The sequence below is a fragment of the Citrus clementina genome, unplaced genomic scaffold, assembly GCF_000493195.1.
Source record: "Citrus clementina cultivar Clemenules unplaced genomic scaffold, Citrus_clementina_v1.0 scaffold_4, whole genome shotgun sequence".
In the NCBI taxonomy this organism is placed as follows: domain Eukaryota; kingdom Viridiplantae; phylum Streptophyta; class Magnoliopsida; order Sapindales; family Rutaceae; genus Citrus; species Citrus x clementina.
Window position 1 is genome coordinate 13,497,980 of NW_006262274.1, and position 11,729 is coordinate 13,509,708.

General features: G+C 37.1%; 1 non-coding gene across 1 annotated transcript; it reads right to left on the reverse strand.

Moving 5' to 3' along the window:
• Positions 1 to 563: 563 nt before the first annotated feature.
• Positions 564 to 667, reverse strand: LOC112099382. Its single transcript, XR_002906186.1, has one exon. It is a non-coding gene; the product is annotated as a small nucleolar RNA R71 (small nucleolar RNA).
• Positions 668 to 11,729: the final 11,062 nt, after the last annotated feature.

The following is an 11,729-nucleotide window of genomic DNA, read 5'->3' on the forward strand; positions in this document are numbered from 1 at the left end:
TAGTATCGTAATTTCTCCCTCTTCTTTATTTTTATTTGTTTTGTTCCCATCTTTATTTTTTTTTTTATTATTTGTTTTGCATGCATGGTCGTAGGTCATTATTACCTAATCTTGAACCTATAGATCTTGAACTAGAAAAAACACTTCGCATACAAAAGCACATTAAAAATAAATTTGGAATGGATTTACAAGCACCACAGGAGAGGCCATTTAAGGACTATTTTAGTCCCTTAGCTAATTTGAGCACATCATGCATAAGATACCCAAATGTAACTGCTAGGAGTTTTGAATTAAAACCTAGTGTGCTAAATTGTCTTCCCACATTTTATGGCCTAGAAAATGAGGACCCATATAATCATCTGAATGATTTTCATGCTATTTGTCAAACTTTTAAATACGAAAATTTTTCAGACGATGATGTTAAACTCAGATTATTCCCATTTTCTTTAAAGGATAGAGCTCGTTCATGGCTTAATACATTGCCTGCCAATAGCATTTCATCATGGGAACAAATGGTAACAAAATTTTTGAATAAATATTTCCCAGTGCATAAAACCAATGCTATTCGCAGGGAAATCTCAGAGTTTACCCAGAGAGAAGACGAGCAATTTTTCGAAACTTGGGAGCGATTCAATGGGCTACTCTTAAAGTGTCCACATCATGGGTACGGGAAATGGCACCAATGTCAATACTTTTTGGAGGGATTACTACCGAATGTGCAAGAATGGCTAATGGCAACAAGTGGAGGAGAGCTAATGTCAAAAAGTGCATCAGAGATTTGGGAATTCTTCCAGCGACAAGCGGATAATTCCCAACAACGGAGTCGATCACTCAGGAATACTAGAAGAATTAAGGGAGTAAATGAGGTTCACATTGGCGAATCAAGTTCAGAAATTAAAGAAGTCAAAGCGATAATTGAAGGTCTCTCTCGACAAATAGCATCATTATCGACTGCTAAATCAACAGAGCCACATGACCATGACTCATACTCAGATCAAGCCAATGCCATAGGTGTAATGAGAAAACCATCGAATTACAACCCATACTCCAACACATATAACCCTGGATGGAGAGACCACCCCAATTTTTCATGGTCTCAAGGATTCCAACAGAACGGACCAACAGCTCCAGCTCCACCAATTCCACAAAATCCTCAAGCCTCTCAGCCACCATTTAGACCATACAATCAAAACCAGAACCACTCTCAACCTAGACCATGGGAGGATGCATTCCAGAATTTCAGGAATGTTACTCACTCCACGATTGAGCAACAGAACCGCACCATTGATGGACTACGAAATGAGTTGAGAGCGGGCTTCAACTCACAAGCCCAATCAGTTTCAAGCCTCGAGAAGATGGTGGGACAACTTGCTTCTTCAGTTCAGACCTTGGCAATGACCGTTGAGAAAGGTAAGTTTCCAAGTCAACCAGTGCCTAACCTTAAAGGAGTGCATGAAGCAAGTACCAGTTCACCACAGCAACATGGAGAAGTCAAAGCCGTCATGACCTTGCGAAAAGGAAAAGAAGTCGACAACAAAGTGGAGATGCCGGCGACAAAAGAAAATCAAATTGTACCTGTAAATGTTGACGACTCATCACCGGAGGAGAAACAAGAAACCAACCCACGAGAATACATTCCCAAAGCTCCATTTCCTCAGAGGTTAGCTAAAGGAAAAAAGGGAAAATCCACAGGTGAGATTCTTAAAATCTTCAAACAGGTAAGTGTTAACATCCCTTTGCTTGATGCTATTAAACAAGCTCCATCTTATGCCAAGTTTCTTAAAGACCTTTGTACTAAAAAGAGAAATATGCATGTTCAAAAGAAGGCATTTTTAACAGAAAACGTTAGTTCTATACTCCAACATAAAATTCCTTTAAAATGCAAAGATCCAGGCTCCCCCACTATCTCATGTAGTATAGGGAACCACACAATTGAGAATGCTTTGTTGGATTTAGGAGCTAGTGTAAATTTGTTGCCTTACTCTGTATTCGTGAAACTTGGACTGGGAGAATTACACCCAACTCCAGTGGTGTTACAGCTTGCAGATCGGTCCACGAAAATACCTCGTGGTATTGTGGAGGACGTGCTTATCCAGGTAGACAAGTTCTATTTTCCTGTTGATTTCATTGTAATTGACACTCAACCAATACAGGATTCAAGGAACCACATCCCCATTATTCTAGGCCGACCTTTCTTGGCAACTGCGGATGCTCACATTCAATGCAGGACCGGAAATATGCAGTTGTCCTTCGGCAACATGACTATGGAGCTGCACATCTTCAACATTGCCAAACAACCTCACAGTGCAGATGATGGAATTGTTGATGTGGATTTAATTGAAGCATTAGTTGATGATACTTTTGTTTCAAACCTTAGTGATGATCCTTTACAAACATGTTTAACTCACTTTGGTTTTGATTTTGATATTGACAGATCGGTCGATGAGGTCAACGCTCTACTTGACTCAGCACCATCCATGGACACTAATAAATGGAAGTCAAGAGTTGAACAACTAGCACTATCAGAGAAGAAACTCATCCCATCATCAGAATCACCACCGAAACTCGAGCTCAAACCATTGCCCAACACATTGGAATATGCATTTTTGGGAGAAGAAAGTACTCTGCCAGTAATCATTTCATCATCCCTAAATGACGAACAAAAAGGTAAGTTGTTGGATGTTTTAAAAGAGAATAAAGGGGCATTAGGATGGACCATAGCAGACATCAAAGGTATAAACCCAGTAGACTGCATGCATTACATTCACCTTGATGAAAATGCTAAATCTACTAGGGAAATGCAACGTCGGTTAAATCCTAATATGAAAGAAGTTGTTAGAACAGAAGTCCTTAAGCTATTAGATGCTGGTATTATTTACCCCATTTCTGATAGTTCATGGGTTAGTCCTGTACAAGTTGTCCCCAAAAAGTCAGGAGTCACAGTAGTTACCAATGCTGATAATGAATTGATACCCACTAGAGTAACTACAGGATGGCGTGTATGCATTGATTATAGAAAGTTGAATTCTGTCACACATAAAGACCATTTTCCTTTACCATTTATTGATCAAATGCTTGATAGATTAGCAGGCCATGAATTTTATTGCTTTCTAGATGGCTACTCAGGATATAATCAGATTCCCATAGCACCAAAAGATCAAGAGAAAACTACTTTCACTTGCCCTTTTGGCACATTTGCATATAGGAGAATGCCATTTGGATTATGTAATGCACCTGCTACATTTCAACGATGCATGTTGAGCATTTTTTCTGATATGGTTGAACGATTCCTTGAAGTCTTTATGGATGACTTTTCTGTCTTTGGTGACTCGTTTGATCAATGTTTACATCATCTAACACTAGTTCTGCAGAGATGTATCGAGAAGAACTTGATCTTAAATTGGGAGAAATGCCATTTTATGGTAAAACAAGGTATTGTTCTCGGTCACATCATTTCGAGCAAAGGTATTGAGGTTGACAAAGCCAAGGTGGATCTCATTTCTAATCTTCCTCCACCTAAAACAATCAGAGAAGTAAGATCTTTCCTTGGGCATGCTGGTTTTTATAGACGTTTCATTAAAGATTTTAGCAAAGTTTCTAGACCCTTATGCAATCTACTTGCTAAGGATGTACCTTTTGTCTTTAATGATTCATGTCTTGTTGCGTTTGAAAAATTAAAGCATTTGTTGACATCATCACCCATCATTCAGCCCCCGAACTGGAGCTTACCATTTGAGCTCATGTGTGATGCATCTGATTATGCAGTAGGAGCAGTATTAGGACAAAGGGTTGATCGAATTCCTCATGTTATTTATTATGCTAGTATGACATTGAATGATGCACAGTTGAACTATTCAACTACTGAAAAAGAAATGCTAGCAGTAGTGTTTGCATTAGAAAAATTTCGATCTTATCTCATTGGTTGTAAAATAATTATATTCACGGATCATGCTGCTCTTAAATATCTTCTCACAAAGAAAGATGCAAAAGCTAGACTAATTCGTTGGGTGTTACTTTTGCAGGAATTTGACTTGGGAGTTCAAAGATAAGAAAGGGACAGAAAATGTTGTGGCAGACCACCTCTCTCGACTCCATTTTGACACAATTACAGAATCATTAGCATTGAATGAGTCATTTCCAGATGAACAATTAATGAATGTGGAAGTATTACCTTGGTACGCTGATATAGTTAATTATCTTGTTACAGGTAAACTTCCAGAGCATTGGACCAAGCAAGACAAGGCTAAATTCTTTGCAGAAATAAAGAATTTCTTTTGGGATGACCCATATTTGTTCAAGTATTGTGCGGATCAAATTGTTAGACGATGTGTCCCAGAAAGTGAAATTCAGAATATTCTTTCATTTTGCCATGAACAAGCTTGTGGAGGCCATTTCAGTGCTAAGAAAACCGCGACTAAAGTTTTACAATGTGGTTTTTATTGGCCAACTATATTTCGAGATGCTTACACTTTCTGTTCTTCATGTGATAGGTGTCAACGAATGGGGAGCATTACACGAAGGAACATGATGCCATTAAATCCAATTTTAGTGGTAGAAATTTTTGACGTATGGGGTATCGACTTCATGGGACCCTTTCCCCCTTCTTTTGGCCATCAATACATATTGGTTGGTGTTGACTACGTATCGAAATGGGTAGAAGCAATTCCATGTAGAACCAATGATCACAAGGTGGTGATAGCATTTTTGAAAAGCAATTTGGATTCCCTCGAGCGATAATCAGTGATGGTGGTGCCCACTTTTGTAACAAAGCATTCAAAGCTCTTTTGACAAAGTATTCAATCACACACAAAGTGGCAACTCCGTATCATCCGCAAACCAGTGGCCAAGTTGAGATATCCAATCGAGAAATAAAGCACATATTAGAAAAAACGGTGAGGCCTGACAGGAAAGATTGATCATTAAGACTTGATGATGCATTATGGGCATATAGAACGGCTTTCAAGACCCCGATTGGGATGTCACCCTACAGGCTAGTGTATGGAAAAGCTTGCCACCTACCTGTGGAACTCGAGCATCGTGCATATTGGGCTATCAAGAAATTCAATTTTGACATGCAGCAAGCCAGCTCAGAAAGAAGATTACAGCTGGCAGAACTTGAAGAAATTCGCAATGATGCATACGAAAACGCCAAGATTTACAAGCAACGAATGAAAGTCTTCCATGACAAGCAAATTATGAGAAAATCTTTCACTCCAGGTCAGAAAGTGCTTTTATTCAATTCTCGCTTGCAGCTATTCCCAGGTAAGTTACGCTCTCAATGGTCTGGCCCATTTATTGTTCATACTGTTTTTCCACATGGGGCAATTGAAATTAAGGACCCAAAGAACGGTGTCACGTTTAAAGTTAATGGTCAAAGATTAAAGCCATATCTAGAATACCAACCACGTGGAGAAGACACCGAAATAAATTTGAGTGACCCACCAGATTTGAATTGATTTTTTTTTTCTTTCTTTTCGTTGATTTGATTTTGTTTTCTTTCTTTATATTATTCTTTTGCTAATTGAAATTGTTTTTGCATAAGTGTGTTTGTTTAACTATTAAGTTTTCTTTTATCGTTTTTAATCATGAGTACCTTACTTAGACCGTTCCTCTTGAACATTCTTAAACCACTTCAACGTGTCAAAACTCATCTCAAAAGGAAGATTCAATTTTGTAAAACACAACGCATTTGGGCTCTACAACCACCAGAGTTAGTAGCCTATGTTGAGGGTTTAGAAAGCCAACTCAGAGACATTGAGAGAAGTGTTTACGACATCCAGTTGGAGCTTGAGGTAAATTCAATAAGAGGACGATTTTAATTTTCTTTGTGTGTTTTAATTTGTTTTTCTGTTTGTGTGCTTTAGTTTGTTACCCCGGTGAAGTGGCGGATAACGGTACTCCGTGACAATCAAATCGGTTACTTCAGTTTCCCATAATAACTGATATTCTGAGGCGAAGGTATGGACAGAAACGAGATTCTAGCGAAGCTTCACAAGCGATTCCCTTCACTTCCTCAGAATGCCCTCCTTACGATCTATAAAGCTCGGTCCGAACGCATGCGATTACTCATGAGGAATAACATACCTGCTGACATCCGTTGGTTAATCGAGGCTAAAGTACGATCGGCAGGTGAGTTACCTCCAAAATTTATTGCATACATGCCTGGTTGTGGTAAAGGAAATTATGCAAGAAAACGACGAGCTCGAAGAATTTCTGTTGCTTGTCATAAGTGTGCCAGAATGAGTTGCAATAGAAACCCATGTTCTTTAGGAATGGTGTCTGATAACAGGGAAGATAAGATTCAATTCATTAGGGATGGCTTGAATAAGGAGTCATTGGATGATATCCTTTTGTCTCTTGAAACGCATCCCAGTGGATATGTGCAAGGAGCGATTCTCCAGTTATGGCCATTATTCCAGAAAGAGCATGCACGATATAGTCTCGGGAATCTGACTATAAATGACCATGTTTGCCAGTTTATAAGAAAACTGGATAGGAAGCCTATCCTCGACCCATAGAGGGCGTTCAAGCCGTTTCTGGACGTAAAACCAGAGGAAGATGTGAGCCACAGTCGCAACTACCTGTAAATATCCTTTTACTTTATTGTTATTTTATTTCACTATTGTCTTATTGTTTGCATTATTGTCTTTAATAATTTTATTACTGTTTGCTTTTTCCTTTTTACTGTTTTCTTTTTGACTTGCGAGCCACGTGCTTTACGCGTTATTTGACATTGACCTATTACCTCATACACAACCATGACCCACTATCACCGAGACTCTTAAATGTGATTTCTTTTTTGTCAAGCACTCACAAATTGTTTTTGAGAAGTATCACAATGTCAGCTACTCCCAATAGACAATTCAAAAACATTTGCGTGCTTTCTGGATTTACATATGGCAAACATAAAGAGTTCGTTGAGGCAGCCATAGATCTTGGTCGAAGCATAGCAGAGAGAAAATTACACTTGGTGTATGGAGGAGGTAACCGAGGGTTATCAAAAATGGTCTCAGAAGCAGCTTTTATCAGAGGAAGCCAAGTGTTAGGCATCATCCCAAGAGTCCTAAAACCATTGGGCAGTTCGTCTGACTCATCAACTGGAGAAGAGTTAGTCGTCTCAGGTATGCAAGAAAGAATAACTGAAATGCTTAATCATGCTGATGCTTTTATTTTCCTTCTAGGAGATCTTGCAACACTAGAGGCACTTATCACGCTAGCATCTTGGGCCCATCTGCACATCCACCAGAAACCCATCGGTTTGTTAAATGTCAATATCTTTTATGATGGCTTTATCGCATTTCTTAACCATGCAATAAAAAACTATTTCATTCCCGCTAATGTGAAAAAACTCTTTATTTGTGCTCACACTGCTAATGAGCTACTTGATATGTTACAAGCTTATAAACCGGAGCCAGACCCCTGGACCTTTGTGTTGGAGCGCCCAAATAATGATGGTAACAGTAGCCGCAGTAAGAAGTACAAATTAGATTTAACTCTCCGCTTGTAAATATTGTTTTCTGTGTTGCACCACCCAGGTGATGTCTTCTAAACTCTACTTCTTTCATTTCAAACATTGAGGACAATGTTTCGTTCTGGTTGGGGGGAGGGAATAGTCGACAATTGTGGAATTTTGGTTAAGTTTTTACTAATTTTTGTTGTAGAAACTAACTGTTGCTAACTTTTTGTGTCGAAGATGGCTGAATATAGAGTGTAGTGACTCTAGAAACGCATCTTCATCGTAAAAAAAAAAAAAATTAAAAAACTAAAAAAAAAAAATTTCAAACATTTTCTTTTTCTTTATTATGTTTTTATGTTTATTTTTCTTCTTTTTAATTTCTCCTCTATAAATATACATTTTTCAACTTGTGAGTCGAAGATGGCTGAATATGGAGTGTAGTTCCTCTAGAAACACATCTTCTTTAAAATAAAATAAAAAATTTCGTTTTCTATAATTTTATGTGTGACTTTTCTAATTAGTTTTTATGCATCATTTTCACATTTCTGCATGCATATTTTCCTTTCATGTTTAGAATAGGTTGGGGGGTAGAATGTTGTTTAAAAAAAAAAAAATTTTGATTTGTTTTAACATTGGATGACATGATTAATTTCAAATTTTAGTATTTGTATTATCTTTGGTCTTAAGTGATGTTACATTATGTTTGCTACTCTACATGTTGATGTCGGAGACAAATATGCGTTGCTTGAAGGAATGAACATGTCATAATAAGTACCAAGTGAGTTTTTGAGCCTATTATTTTTCTTGGAGAATAACCCTTTTGCCCATTCTTTATATAGCTTAACAGTTTATTATTTTATATACGATCTTTAGATTTCTTTTGAGTTAACCCTTAAAAAAAAAAAAAAAATGTGTGTTGCTACATTGGGAGGCCCATCTAACTAGTAGATATGGATGATTATTTAGAGCCCTAAAAGACGATGGAAAGGCCATCTTTGTCCTGTTTGAGCCTTTTTAGCCATCCCTTTTGTGATATATCCATAGTTAACCCTTTTGAGCCTTTAAAAAAAAAAAAAAACCTTTTCTTTGTCAACTTATCATCTTGACCCACTCCGATTTGGAGTATTACCCGATATCTTATAAGTTCCATCACCTATTTATGTTTGAGAAAAATATAAATAATTATTTTGTTCAGTGAAGTTATGCCAAAAAAAAAAAAACAAAAAACAAAAGTTGTTGTTTCAAAAGAATAAAAATAAAAATAATAGGTGAAATCCACCTTGTAACTTCCAAAAAAAAAAAAAAAAATTCTCTGCATTTTTCTCAAACATACACTTTGTTTTCCTTATTTCCCTTCTTTGTTAACCATGTCCCTAGCCTACGTTACGTCCTAATAAAAGTCCTTCTTGATTTTAGGGAACTATAGTTTGAAGTAGAAGCTAGTTATATGGGCTAAAAAGATGTAGTGATGCATAATTAAAAAAAAAAAAAGATAAATAAAGTGGGTTGACTAACATTTTATTTGACTTGAGATCGTATTATTTCTAAGCTGAGGGCATATTTATTTCATCTTGGTGAGAGCATGTGATATCACTTCTTTATTATTTTCTCTCTCAATTACCATTCATTGGAGTGACTATTTTTATGGGGTTTAATTTATTTGTGAGAGTGTCACTACTTCCAGTGAGATTTTGGGGTTTGACATGTCATTCTTGAAAGTAGCTATAACAAAGTCTACTGGGCTAATTCATGTGGATGGTTGATGTGGGTGTGATGTTGCTTTAGACTGGAGATAATGCTTATACTTTTATTTGATTGTTATCATTAATCTGATTGAATAAACACGAGTGTTTCTAAAAAAAAAAAAAAAATCATTTTGAATTTGAATTTTGTTTTCGCTTTATTTGCTAGGGACTAGCAATAAGCTGGTTGGGGGGTGTGTTGAATGTTAGAAAATGCATATTTATAAAGGAGAAAACCGTCATTTTACATTTCAAGTCTTACTAACAACCCTTACTTTTATGTATTTAACCTTCTTGTGATTTAATTACATGTGTTTTATTTTAATTAAGTATTTTATGTATTTTAGGGGCATTATAGTCATTTCACAATAAATGAGAAATCAGACGGAAAAACGGACATCACTTTTGAACTCAGGACGGTCGAAAACCTTAGGAGGAGCATAAAAGGAAAAATGACACTATTCACATGTACGGTACTATTCACGTATACGGGACTGTATACATTACTGTTCACGGCACTGTTCACATAGACGGATCGATGACGTGGCATTGACCGATGATGTGGCATTGACTGATGAGGTGTCACGATCCTGTTGGACTAAAATTATTATGTACTGTTGATGGTGACGTGGCAGCATATCAGTGGACGAAAAATCTCGCGTACGGTGCATGCCTCACACAGGATTATTTTCAACCAAACCGCGTTACTGTTCATCCGGGTCAAACCGCGTTACTATTCAAAGTCGGGTCAAACCGTGTTACTGTTCATCCGCGTGGTCAAACCGTGGACTGTTGACTGATGACGTGGCGCAATCCTGAGCGTCCAAACTGTTTTTAATCCGATGGCCATGATTTACTCCATGTATCTATAAAAAGGGGGCCTCACCCCCCTAATTTGATATCTCTGAATCCATTTTTGGGATCCATTTTCTGTAATTCCCTCTCCATCTTGTATTTTCTTCGTATTTTAATAAATTCCCATTTTGCCCCTAGTTCAACTATGAGTGGCTAATTTTCTTTCAAGCTTGGGTTGAAGGTGAAGTCTCAACATGTGTCATGGGCTTAATTTGGTAAATTTATTTTCTCTTCCCCTCTAATTTTTGTGGATGTTTTGACTTCTCGTCGACAAATAATAATAGTCTTGTCTAGATACCGCCTTGGTTACACCGGCTCTCTAGTATAAGGTTATTATTATTTGGCACGATAAGCCCTTAGCACCATATTGATTAGAGCGTGGTTCATGAGGTGTGGATTCCCCCCTCATGATTTAATTGGCATTAATACGGATTATTTAGCCCATGATGCATGTTGATACGGATCCAGATACCCAAGTACGTCATTTCAATCTAATTCTCGTCAATTTATTCTCGCCATTTCAATACCAATTTTAGAATTTATCCTCGCCATTTTAATTTAAGTTTTAGCATATTCCAAATCATTTCCACCATAAATCCAATCACCCATTTACAAAATTAATTCTACACAATTAAAATCCACCTCCTCGTGGGATCGACACTCGTCACCATAGATCTATACTACAATAGATTCGTGCGCTTGCGAGTACATTAAAATTTGAACAACAGGAGTACCCCTACCCGCTAGTTTATTTTACTTCTTTCTGCAAAACTTTTCTTTCATTTAGTTTTAATTTTCTAATTCATTCTACATGTCCTTTTATTTAGTGTATGCATGTCTGGTTTATGTGGTTTTGTTTTGTGTGCTTGTGAGGACACAGCACCACTCAAGTTTAGGGGGGTTGTGTTTCTAAGTGCATGTGTTTATGCTTGTGTTGTGTGAAACTCTGTTATCTAATATTTGTGTATGGATTTGAAAACCTAATGAAGATAAATTGAGTGTTATTCAGTATTTATAAGAATGCCAAGTAGAGATAGCTATAGATAGAGGTTGAAATTATGTCCCGACACTTAGACTTTGTTTGAGTTTTATGAGAATGTTGTAGCAGAGCCAGAAAAACCAAAAAAAGAGTAGAAAATATCTCAAGTTTGGGAAAAATATTTTGTTAGACTGTGCCTGTTATGAAATAAATTCTGCTCCAATGGTTTAAGTTACTGAGTAACTAGGGTTGAGTATGCACCCCATATGCAAACTTGAGTCCAAAGGCAACACGAGCTACGAGCAGTGCTGCAGCAAGTATAAAAAAAAAGAGAAAAAAAAAGCAAAAAAAAAATGATGATAAAGAGGTCCGCTACCTAGGATACTGAGTAACCTGGTCTGTTCATGAGCCCCATGTTCAGCCTTGAGTCAAAAGCATCCAAAGGTATGACCTAGATATAACATCCTGAATGCGTTGTTGTAGCAACTCTGACATGTACTTTGAATGAGTAATTGAGTGTTGTCATTACAAGTGATAGGCATTCACATGAAAGCTCAATGTTGCATTGAAGGGTTTAACTGAAAAAAAAAATTATTATTATTGTTGTAGCATAGTTTGAGTTTATTTTTGAATTCTGCTCCCCCATATGTGAATACATTTGTGTTCTACCTTTGAATTATATATGTCTGTGCAATTA